At 37.0% G+C, this 13105-nt stretch overlaps 1 long non-coding RNA gene across 8 annotated transcripts in view; it reads right to left on the bottom strand.

Moving 5' to 3' along the window:
- LOC147364803 (uncharacterized) overlaps window positions 1–13105 on the bottom strand; it is a 120839-nt gene that overhangs the window by 15993 nt on the left and 91741 nt on the right. Inside the window, exon 5 of one of the 8 annotated variants that reach the window (XR_015135000.1) lies at window positions 9122–9588. The exons of 6 other annotated variants lie outside the window; for them this stretch is intronic. This is a non-coding gene — a long non-coding RNA (uncharacterized LOC147364803). Of the gene's footprint in view, window positions 1–9121; window positions 9589–9628; window positions 9653–13105 lie in introns of those variants that run through there. One more of the 8 variants, XR_015135002.1, reaches the window with a different exon arrangement.

Here is a 13105-nt window from a genome sequence, read left to right as displayed (position 1 = left end):
CTTAACACACAAAAGAAAAAAAGGAATGGATATGTTAAAATTTGAGTTTAGATTTAATAGGATGGGAAGGTTTCAACAGAGTGGTTGTTTTAATATTTCTACACAGGACAGACTTAGCAGCAACATGTGGTTGTTAGGAGCTTCAGTGATAGAGACTTGTCTTGAAATTATCTTTTCAGTGCCAGTTCCGTATTCTCACTTGGGTTTGAAAACGTGAGTGATTACATTGGGTTAGAAAACTTCAGGTGACTAACTGGCCAGAGGACATGGTTAAGAAAGTGGTTAAAACTCATTCAACTCTGTACTACTGCTACAAACAAAATCATCAAAGGTGCAAGATCTCAGGTCACATTCAGAAAATACGGATTAAATTTTCCTAGTCAGAACTTGAAGTATATGTATAATAGTACAAGATACACATTAAAAAATAGATTAAAGAATGAGAAAATGAGGACTAAAGAAAAGATGGATCAGTAAAGCAGGTGAGAAATTGCAGGCTTTGGTCTCTAGGCAGTATAAAAGCATTTTTTCTTCCTCTAATTGTTTGTTTGTTTGTTTTCCCCTAAGCAATAGGGCAGAATGACCAGATGGTTACTATAGAAGTGACTTGATGGATAGCTGGAAAAGGGAAAAACTGAAAGCAAGGAGGTCATTTAGGGGCCTATTCAATAGTCCAAGTTTAGGTGAAAAAATGAATTTATAGGTATGGTAAACAGACAATGAATTCAAGACGAATTCATCAGAGTTTAGAGTTAGAACATTAAGTTAGTAATTTAGTTTGAACACTGTCATGCTGAAAGTTAGTGCAATCAAAAATTTCAAACTTGGATAATTATGAGAATGTTGTCCTTGATTAACAGTGACAGAACTGTGAAAAACTACAGGTGTTTTGCTTTAGAATTTAGTAGTGAGAATGATGATAATTCTTTGGACAATTAAGGTTGGAAGTTCAGATATCTGTTATAAGAGAATATCCAGCAGGCAACAGAAAATTATAATGTAGTTTTACAAATAATTGCTGCAATTAGAATAAATGAGATTACTAAGACAATATAGAAAGAAAATGGAAAGTGGAAAAATCAATTAGGTACATTGTATGTGGGAAGAGAAATTTGAAAAAAATATGAAGAATCAGGATTGTGAGAACGACAGTGGATTAGTTCATTTTTGCAGTAGTTTATGAAGAGGAATATTCAAGAAATAGATGGTAAGCAGTGTCAAACATTCTAAAAAAAGTCAGGCTTAAGAATTGAGAAAAATAATCAAGGATTTGTTGAATAAGTGGTAAGAAACAGATGGTAAGAATTGAATAACTTAAGTTTTTAACTTTTCTCTATATATGTAAATATATGTTTATTTACATATATAGACCATTTCATCCCAAAGCAATAGAATGCATTCTTTTCAAATGCACATGGAACAGTTCTTAAGGTAGATCATATTTAAGACCATAAATTATGCCTTAATAAATTTAAGAAGATTGAAATTATATCAGGCCTCTTTTCCCAACCATAATAGTATGAAACTAGAAATAAGTTATGAGGTGAAAACTGGAAAATATACAAATATGTGGAGATTAAAATTCACTGATAACCACTGGGTCAAAGAATTAAAAGACAAACCAAGAAATACCTTAAGATGAATAAAAATAAAAATACAACATACCAAAACATATGGGATTCAAAAAAAAGCAATTCTAAGAGGGAAGTTCATAGTGATAAATGCCTTCATTAAGAAATAAGAGACATCTCAAATAACATAACTTAATGGCTCAAGAACTAGTGAAACAAGAACAAATTAAGTGCAAGGTTAATAGAAGGAAGGAAATAAAGATCAGAATGGAAGTAAATAGAGATTGAAAAGACATTAAAAAGATCAATGAAACTAAGAGCTGTTTCTTTGAAATGAGCATCAAAATTGACACCATTAACTAGACTCACTAAACAAAATAAAGGACTCAGAATCAGAAATGAAAGGATATATTACACCAAAACCACAGAAATACAAAGGATGAGAGAGAATAAATAATTATACATCAACAAGTTGGACAATCTACAAGAAATAGCTAAATTTCTAGATGCATACAACCTGGCAAGACTGAGTCATCAAGAAAGAAAAAATATGAACTGACTGATTACTAGCAAGAAGATTTAATCAAATTAAAAAAAAAAACTTCCCAGCAAATGAAAGCTCAGGACCAGATGACTTCACTGGTTAAATGTTCAGTAGAATTCAAACAATTAATAGAGAGTCTCTTCAAACTCTTCCAAACAAGAGGAAAAGAACACTTTCAACCTCATTTTACAAGACTAGATTACCCTCATACAAAACCAGACAAGGATGAAACACACACACACAAATTATAGGCTAATACCCCTGTGAAGTATAGGGGGGAAAAAAATCCTCAACAACTATTAGCAAATCAATTCAATAATACATTTAAAAGATCATACACCATAATCAAGTGGGATTTATCCCAAGGATGAAAGAATGGTTCAACATCCATGAATTAATCAATGTTACTTACCCCCATTAACAAAATGAAGGATAAAAATTACATGGTCATCTCCATAGATGCAGAAAAAGCAACTAAGTTCAACATCCATTTATGATAAAACCTCTCAACAAAGTGTGTATGGAGGGAATGTAACTCAACATAATAAAGCCCATATATGATAAGCCCCCAGCTAACATCATACTCAACTATGAAAAGCTAAAAAGGTGTCCTCTAAAATTAGAATCAAGACAAGGATGCCAACTCTCACCACTTCCATTTGACTTAATGTTGGAAGTACTAGCTAGAGCAATTAGGCTAGGGAGAAAAAAAAAAGCATCCAAGTTGGAAAGGAAGAAGTGAAACTGTTGATTTTTCAAATGACATGATATATATTCAAAACCCTGAAGACTTCACCAAAATAACTGTTAGAACTAATCAACACATTAAATTCATAGGATATAAAAGCAATATATGGAAATCTGTGTTATGTCTATATACTAAAAATGAATTATCAGAAAGAAATTAAATTGCATCAAAAATCATGAATATATAAGAATAATTTAGCCAAGGAGGTGTAAGATCTGCACAAAAATTTAAGAGGAAATTATAGGGGAAAAAATGGGAAGATATTCTGAGTTCATGGATTGAAGGTTTAATATTGTTAAAATCAGCCAGGAATATATAGTGGGAGAAACGGAGAGTATCTTCAATAAATGGTGTTTGGAAAATTGGAAAACCATGTACAAAGGAATAAAACTAGACCATTATCTTATATCATTACACAAAAATCAATACAAAATGCTTCAAAGATTTGAATTTAATACCTGAAACCATAAAATTCCTAGAAGAAAAATAGGTGGTAATCTTCTTGACATTGATCTTGAGAATGATTTCATGAATTTGACACCAAAAGGCAAAAAACACAAACTAAACAAGTAGGACTATAACAAACTAAAAACTTGCACAGCAAAAGGAACTATCAACAATGAAAAGGGAAACTCCTGAATGGCTGAAAATATTTGCAAATCATATATCTGATAAACGGTTACTATGCAAAATATGTAACAGAACTGAATACTAAGAAAAAAATTTAAAAAGTGGGCAGAAATTCAAAACAATGAAGTAACACCTAACAGTGGACAGAATGGCCATCATTAAAAGTGTACAAAAAGCAAATGTTGGAGAGGTTATGGGGAAAAGAGAACCCAAGCACTAGTGGGAAGGAAAATTGGTGCAGCCAGTATAGAAAAAAGTATGGATGTTCCTTACTTTTTTATAAAAATACAAATAGAGTTGTCATATGACCCAGCAATCTCACTTCCAGCTGTATCTGGAGGAAACTCGAATTTGAAAAGATACATGCACTTCCCTGGTGGTTCAGAGAGTAAAGAATCTGCCTGCAATGCAGGAGACCTGGGTTTGATCCTTGGGTCAGGAAGGTCCCCTGGATAAGAGAATGGCTACCCATTCCAGTATTCTTGCGTGGAAAATTCCATGGACAGAGGAATCTGGTGGGTTATAATCCATGGAGTTGCAAAGAGTCAGACACAATTTAGTGACTAACACTTTCACTTTTCACATTCATAGCAGCACTGTTTACAATAACCAAGACATAGAAACAATATAAATGTTTATCAACTGAGGAATGGATAAAAATAGATGTGGTTATACACACACACACACAGGTACAATATTACTACTCAGCCATTAAAAAAAATAATGTCATTTGCAGCAACTTGGATGGACCTAGAGATTATCAAACCAAGTGAAATATGTCAGAAAAAGACAAATACCATATGATACCACTTATATTTGGAATCTAAAATATGACAAATGAATTTATCTACAAAATAGAAACAGACTCATAGAGAATCAACTGGTAGTTGCCAAGGGGGAGAGGGGTGGAGGAGGGAAGGTATGGGAGTTTGGGTAGCAGACACAAACTATTATATACAGAACGGATAAACAAGAAGCTCCTACTGTATAGCATATGGAGCTATGCTTAATATCCTGTGATAAACCATAATGGAAAAGAATATGAAAAAGAATGTATGGAATGTGAAGTCAAGTGGGCCTTAGGAAGTATCACTATGAACAAACCTAGTGGAGGTGATGGAATTCCAGTTGAGCTATTTCAAATTCTAAAAGATGATGCTGTTCAAGGGCTGCACTCAATATACCAGCAAATCTGGAAAACTCAGCAGACTGGAAAAGGTCAGTTTTCATTCCAATCCTAAAGAAAGGCAATGCCAAAGAATGTTCAAACTACCGCACAATTGCACTCATCTCACACACTAGCAAAGAAATTGCCAAAATTCTTCAATCCAGGCTTCAAGAGTATGTGAACCATGAACTTTCAGATGTTCAAGCTGGATTTAGAAAAGGCAGAGGAACCAGAGACCAAATTGCCAACATCTGTCGGATCATCGAAAAAGCAAGAGAGTTCCAGAAAAACATCTACTTCTGCTTTATTGACTATGCCAAAGCCTTTGACTGTGTGGACCACAATAAACTGTGGAAAATTCTGAAAGAGATGGGAATACGAGACCACCTGACCTGCCTCTTGAGAAACATATATGCAGGTCAGGAAGCAACAGTTAGAACTGGACGTGGAACAACAGACGGGTTCCAAATAGGAAAAGGAGTATGTCAAGGCTATATATTGTCACCCTGCTTATTTAACTTATATGCAGAGTATATCATGAGAAACACTAGGCTGGAGGAAGCACAAGCTGGAATCAAGATTGCCTGGAGAAATATCAATAACCTCAGATATGCAGATGACACCACCGTCATGGCAGAAAGTGAAGAAGCACTAAAGAGCCTCTTGATGAAAGTGAAAGAGTAGAGTGAAAAAGTTGGCTTAAAACTCAGCATTCAGAAAATTAAGATCATGGCATCCGGTCCCATCACTTCATGGCAAATAGATGGGGAAACACTGGCTGACTGTATTTTGGGGGTCTCCAAATTTACTGCAGATGGTGATTGCAGCCATGAAGTTAAAAGACACTTACTCCTTGGAAGGAAAGTTATGATCAACATAGACAGCATATTAAAAAGCAGAAACATTACTTTGCCACCAAAGGTCCAGATAGTCAAGGCTATGGTTTTACTAGCAGTCATGTATGGATGTAAGAGTTGAACTATAAAGAAAGCTGAGAACCGAAGAATTGATGCTTTTGAACTGTGGTATTGGAGAAGACTCTTGAGAGTCCCTTGGACTGCAAGGAGATTCAACCAGTCTATCCTAAAGATCAGTCCTGAGTGTTCATTGGAAGGACTGATGTTGAATGTGAAACTCCAATTCTTTGGCCACCTGATGTGAGGAACTGACTCCTTTGAAAAGACCCGATGCTGGGAAAGACTGAAGGCAGGAGGAGAAGGGGATGACAGAGGATGAGATGGCTGGATGGCAACACTGACTCAATGGACATGAGTTTGAGTAAACTTCGGGAGTTGGTGATGGATGAGGAGGCCTGGTGTGCTGCAGTCCAAGGGAGTCAAAAGAGTCAGACATGACTGAGCGACTGAACTGAAATGAATAACTGAATTGTTTTGCTGTATGTTAGAAATTAACACAATATTTCATGGCAGAAAGTCAGGAAGAACTAAAGACCCTCTTGATGAAAGTGAAAGAGGGAGTGAAAAAGTTGGCTTAAAGCTCAACACTCAGAAAACTAAGATCATGGCATCCTGTCCTATCACTTCATGACAAATAGATGGGGAAACAGTGGATACAGTGGCTGACTTTATTTTGGGGGGCTCCAAAATCACTACAGATGGTGACTGCAGCCAAGAAATTAAAAGACGCTTACTCCTTGGCAGGAAAGTTATGATCAACCTAGACAGCATGTTAAAAAGCAGAGACATTATTTTGTCAACAAAGGTCTGTTTAGTCAAGGCTATGATTTTACCAGCAGTCATGTATTGATGCGAAAGTTGGACTATAAAGAAAGCTGATCACTGAATAATTGACGCTTTTGAACTGTGGTGTTGGAGAAGACTCTTGAGAGTCCCTTGGACTGCAAGGAGATCCATCCAGTCCATCCTAAAGAAAATCAGTCCTGACTGTTCGTTGGAAGGACTGATGCTGAAGCTGAAACTCCAATACTTTGGCCACCTGATGTGAAGAGCTGACTCATTTGAAAAGACCCTGATGTTGGGAAAGATTGACAGCAGGAGGAGAAGGGGACAACAGGAGATGAGATGGTTAGATGGCATCACTGACTCAATGGACATGAGTTTGGTTAGACTCCAGGAGTTGGTGAAGGGCAGGGAGGCCTGGCGTGCTGCTGTTTATGGTGTCGCAAGAAGTCAGACACAACTGAGCAACTGAACTGAACTGAACCACGTGTTGGCAAGAAAAGGAAACCATTATGCACTGTTTGTGGGACTGTAAGTTGTTGCAGCCACAGTGGAAAACAGTTGGATGTTCCTCAAAAAATTAAAAAGTAAAACTACCATATAATCCAACAGAAGTATACCTAATAGGTATTAATGACTGAGGTATTCAAAATGGTGTGGTCAGTCACCTAGAGCCAGACATCCTGGACTGTGAAGTCAGTGGGCCTTAGGAAGCATTACTACAAAGAAAGCTAGTGGAGGTGATAGAATTCTAGCTGAGCTATTTCAAATCCTGAAGGATGATGCTGTTAAAGTGTTCCATTCAATATGTCAGCAAATTTGGAAAACTCAGCAGTGGCTATAGGGCTGGAAAAGGTCAGGTTTCATTCCAATCCCAAAGAAGAGTGGTGTCAAAAAATGTTCAAACTACCATACAATTCCATTCATTTCACATACCAGCAAAGTTATGCTCAAAATCCTCCAAGCTTGGCTTCAGCTGTATGTGAATCAAGAACTTCCAGATGTACAGGCTGGGTTTTAGAAAAGGCAGAGGAACCAGAGATCAAATTGGCAACATCTGTTGGATCATAAGAAAGCAAGGGAATTCCTGCTTCATTGATTATGTGAAAGCATTTGACTTTGTGGATCACAACTGTGGAAAACTAAGAGATGGGAATACCAGACCACCTTATATATCTTCTGAGAAACCTGCATGCAGGTCAAGAAGCAACAGTTAGAACCTTACATGGAACAACCAACTGGTTCAAAAATGAGAAGAGTACAACAAGGCTGTATATTCTCACCCTGTTTATTTAACTTATATGCAGAATACATCATGCAAAATGCTGGGATGGATGAATCACAAGCTGGAATCAAGATTACCAGGAGAAATATTTACAGTAGAATTATTTACAATAGCCAATGTATGGAAATAACCTAAAGCCTGTCAATGAATAAATAGATCAACAACCTCAGACATGCAGACAATATCACTCTTATGGCAGAAAGTGAAGAGAAACTAAAGAGCCTCTTGATAAGCGTGAAAAAGCTGGCTTGAAACTCAATAAAAGGAAAAAAAAAAAAAAAACTAAGATCATGGCAAATAGAAGGAGAAAAAGTAGAAGTAGTGACAGATTTTCTTTTCCTGGGCTCCAAAATCACCATGGATGGTGATTGCAGCCATGAAATTAAAAGATAAGCTTGCTTCTTAGAAGGAAATCTATGACAAACATAAACAGCATATTAAAAGGCAGAGATATCACTTTGCCAATAAAGGTCTGTATAGTAACAGCTATGACTTTTCCAGTAGTCATGTATGGATGTGAGAGTTGGACTATAAAAAGGCTGAGGGCTGGAGAATTGATGCTTTTGAACTGTGGTCCTGGAGAAGATTCGAGAGTCCCTTGCACTGCAAGAGATCAAACCAGTCAATCCTAAAGGAAATCAGCCTTGAATATTCATAGGAAGGACTGCTGCTGAAGCTGAAGCTCCAATGCTTTGGCCACCTCAGTGGCCAACTCAATGCAAAAGACCTTGATGCTGGGAAATATTGAAGGCAAAAGGAGAAGAGAGTGGCAGAGGGTAAGATGGTTTGATAGCATCACCAACTCAACGGACATGGATTTGAGGAAACTCTGGGAGATAGTAAGATAGGGAAGACTGGAATGCTGCAGTTCACAGAGTTGCCGAGATTTGGACATGACTTAGTAACCGAACAACAACAACATAATCTAGCAATTCCACTCCTGGATGCTTATTCAAGGAAAATGAAAAACACTTACTCAAAAAGCCTTATGCTCGCCTGTGTTTGCTATAGAATTATTTACAATAGCCAATGTATGGAAATAACCTAAAGCCTGTCAATGAATAAATAGATAAAGCAAGTGTGGCATATGCATGTAGTGGAATATTATTTGGCCATAAAAAGAAGGAAGAGTTGACAACTGTGACAACATGGATGAACTTGAGAGTATGGTATGTAAAATTAAGTCAGAGAAGGACATATGCCATATGATCTTAATTTTATGTCAGTTTTGAAAAGAAAACTCATAGAAACAGAACACATTGGTGGTTTGAGGGGACAGAGTGTAGAGTTGGTGAAATGAGTAAAGGAGATCAAAAGGTATAAACTTCCTGTTGTAAAATAAGTCACGGGGATATAATGTACACTATGGTGATTCAAGTTAACAATGTATTACATATTTACAAGTTGCTACGGGATTTAATTAAAACAGGACAAAATGAAAAGTATAGTTAGATAATCAAATTCAATTCACAAATATTACTAATCGCCTTTCATGTAAATACTAAACATTACACTGGAAAACCAAATTCTGTCAGACTGCAAGTTAACAATACGCTAATCACAAGAAACATACCTTAAATTTTAACATAGAGAAAAGTTAAAAGGATAAAAAAAATTACCAAACATTTTCTTTTGGAAAGTTGGTATAACTACACAATTTAGTATCATTCTAAGTAGAATTTAAGACAAGATATAGTACAAAAGGAGCATTTAATAATGAGGGGTCCTAGATAATCTAGGATGATATAATAATTCTATATTTACTTTGGCCACCTCATGTGAAGAGTTGACTCACTGGAAAAGACTCTGATGCTGGGAGGGATTGGGGGCAGGAGGAGAAGGGGACGACAGAGGATGAGATGGCTGGATGGCATCACTGACTCGATGGACGTGGGTTTGGGTGAACTCCAGGAGTTGGTGATGGACAGGGAGGCCTGGCGTGCTGTGATTCATGGGGTTGCGAAGAGTCAGACACAACTGAGCGACTGAACTGAACTGAACATAGACTTAAAAAGCAAAAACTGATAAGAAAAAACAATCCACAATCTTAATAGGAAATTTTAAAACATCTCTCTCAATAAGTGATAGAACATGAAAGGAGAAAATAAATACAAATTTTGAATACCAAGATTTGTTCTAATTGATAGATATAGAATCCTATATCCAATAGCTTATAAGATACACTTTATTTTCAGGAGTAAACAGAACATATACCAATACAAAATATTCAAATTATATAGAGCATATTCTTTGACCATAATTATAATCGGTAGCAAAATGTCAATGTCAAAATAACCAAAATATTTTGTTTAAAAAAAAAGCATGCATTAATGAAGAAATTTTTTAAAAAGATTTTTTGGAAGATGAATACAAGTAATAATCATCTGAAATATAGGTTTTATTGTAAAGGGGGAAAAGTACAAATAGCTTTAATAAGAAAGAAAAATAGGGTATTCCTTTTGAGGTATAGACATTACAAAGATTATTCAAGCATATGATGAACAACTTATCAATATATTTGAAAAATTAGATGAATAATTCCCTTGAAAAACATATTGCCAAAATGGACAAAAGATAAAATGAGAAAACTTCAAGTTTGATATCTTTTAAAGAAACAGAATATTGAATTTACAATCTTTCCACAAGGAAAATGGGCCCAAATATCTTTACAGATAAATAATTTCAAATATCTAAAGAAAAAATAGCACCAAACAATTCTTTTCAAGGATAGAAAAAGAATGCTTTCCAAGTCATGAGAATAGTATAACAGGGTGACCAAAACCTGACAGAACATTAAAAAACTTGCATATAACCATGTTAACATATTACAGGAAAAAAAATCCTACAATTTCAATAGATCCAGAAAAGTCTGTGACAAAATCCAAGACCCCTTCATGATTTAAACACACATACATCAACCAACTCAGCAAACTAAGAAATCATAAGGAACTTCTTTTACAATAAAAAAAAACCTAGAAACATAATGCTTCTATTAAATGCTATACTAGAGGTCCTAGTCAAGAAATAGAAACAAAAGTTACAGGGAGCGCAAAACTTTCATTTAAAAGTTTGAGTTGTAATATAACAGTAATGTATTGCTAAGAGAGTAGATCTTAAATGTTTTCACTACAGAAAAATATAGTAATTATATAAGGTGATATAGGTGTTACTAACCCTACCACCATGATCATTTCACAACATATAAAGATATCAAATCATGCTGTACACCTTAAACTTATACAGTGTTATATGTCAATTACATCTCAATAAAGCTGGAAAAAAATAAAGGGATATGGAATGGACATGTGGAAATAAAACAGCAATTATTTACACACACAAAAAATGTTTGTTTTCCTGAAAATGAAAACAAAACAAAACAGGAAAACCAACAGGATTAATATCAAGTGAATTTACCAAGATCCCTGGCCACAAGGTACATTTCTCTTATGTACCAGCTGCAGACATTTAGAAAATGGAACTTAAAAGCAACACGGCTTCCAAGAGCATAAAATAAAATACTGGGAATAAATCCACATGAAAAACATGAGAGTAAAAAGACATGAAAGTCTTCTGCACAGAAGATGATAAAACATTTCTTAGAAAAATTAAAGAGGACTGAACAAGTGGGAAATATGATGCATTTATAGATGAAGATTATAATTTGGGAAAACTGATACCCAATCATTATCTTAGAAAATTTTATTTTGTGGATATCAACATTCTAAAATTTTTATGGAAGCACAAAGGACCAAAACAACTGAAATAAATTCAAGAACATATTCAGAAGATTTGCATTACAATTTGTACTACCGCATATAAGACTTCTAAATCTACATAAGTTAGAACGTTCACTAGATGGTCAAGACCAAAATCAGATGAATATATTCTTTGTAGCCGGAGATGGAGAAGCTATATACAGGAAGCAAAAATTAGATCAGGAGCTGAATGTGGCTCAGATCATGATCTCCACATTGCAAAATTCAGACTTAAATTGAAGAAAGTAGAGAAAATGACTAGGCCATTAGGTATGACCTCAATCAAATCTGCTATGATTATGCAGTGGAATTGACAAATAGATTCAAGGGATTACATCTGATAGATTGCCTGAAGAACTATGGATGAAGTTCATAACATTGTACAGGAGGTGGTGATCAAAACCATCCGTAAGACAAAGAAATGCAAAAAGGCAACAGTTGTCTGAGGAGGCCTTACAAACAGCTGAGAAGAGAAGAGAAGTAAAAGGCAAAGGAGAAAAAGAAAGATATACCCATCTGAATGCAGAGTTCCAAATAGCAACGATGGATAAGACAGCCTTCCTAAGTGAACAAGGCAAAGAAATAGGGGGGAAAAGTAGAATGAAAAAGACTAGAGATCTCATCAAGAAAATTAGAGAGGGGGAGGAGCCAAGATGGCGGAGGAGTAGGACGGGGAGAACACTTTCTCCCCCACAAATTCATCAAAAGAGCATTTAAACGTCGAGTAAATTCCACAAAACAACTTCTGAATGCCGGCAGAGGACATCAGGCACCCAGAAAAGCAACCCAACTCTTCGAAAGGAGGTAGGAAAAAATATTAAAAACAAAACAAAAAAAGAGACAAAAGAGGGAGGGACGGAGTTCCGTCCCGGGAAGGGAATCTTAAAAAGAGAGAAGTTTCCAAACATCAGGAAACCTTCTCACTGCCGAATCTGTGCCGAGCTTTGGAAGCACAGAGGGCAACATAACAGGGAGAAAAAATAAACAAACAATTTAAAACTCGCAGATTGCGAGCCCTACGGTAACTCCCCCAGCAGAGAAGCAGCGCAGACGCCTGCATCCGCCATTAGCAAACCGGGGCTGGGCAGGGAGGCGCGGCGTGGGCTGCATCACTGAGAGTAAGAATCTGGCCTGAATACCCTGAGCGCTATCTGAGCGAAATAATTTGGGCTAGCAAACCAGACTGTGGGATACCTACCACGCGAAAAGCCAGCCCTAACCTAAGACCGCCAGGCCCGCGCACGGAACAAAGGACTGAACAGAGATAGCCGGCTGCAGACCTTCCCCCTCCGGTGACAGGCAGCCAGAGCCCGAAGGGGGCAATCGCAGCCCCAGAGAGACATTATCTATAAAATTGTAAGCAGGCTTCTTTGCTAACTAAAACTTCTTGGGGGTCTGGATGGTCAACATCTGCCTGAGAAGGTGCGCCGGTTTTACATCCAGATAACCGAGTGGCGGGGAGGCGATAAGTCGCAGCATTGGCGCTCGCCTGGGAGGAGCAAATTGGCGCTCGGACCTGGGAAGAGCACAAAACGCAGGCCCAACTGAGTCTGCGCCTCTGAGGACTACCCGAGTGCCTGAACCTGAGCGGCTTGGACCTGGGAGGTGCATGCAGCCCAGGGCCAGCCTCAGATTGTTCCCGGCGGAACAACCTAGAGTCCGAGCAGTGTGGACAGGGAGGCTACACGCGCCTTGAGCGGGGGC

Source organism: Bos grunniens, chromosome 10, assembly GCF_055505025.1.
Source record: "Bos grunniens cultivar Pamir isolate PY7600 chromosome 10, Bosgru_T2T1.0, whole genome shotgun sequence".
NCBI classification, from domain to species: Eukaryota; Metazoa; Chordata; class Mammalia; order Artiodactyla; family Bovidae; genus Bos; species Bos grunniens.
The sequence above is the reverse complement of the archived record's forward strand: the minus strand, read 5'-3'. Positions and strand labels throughout refer to the sequence as shown.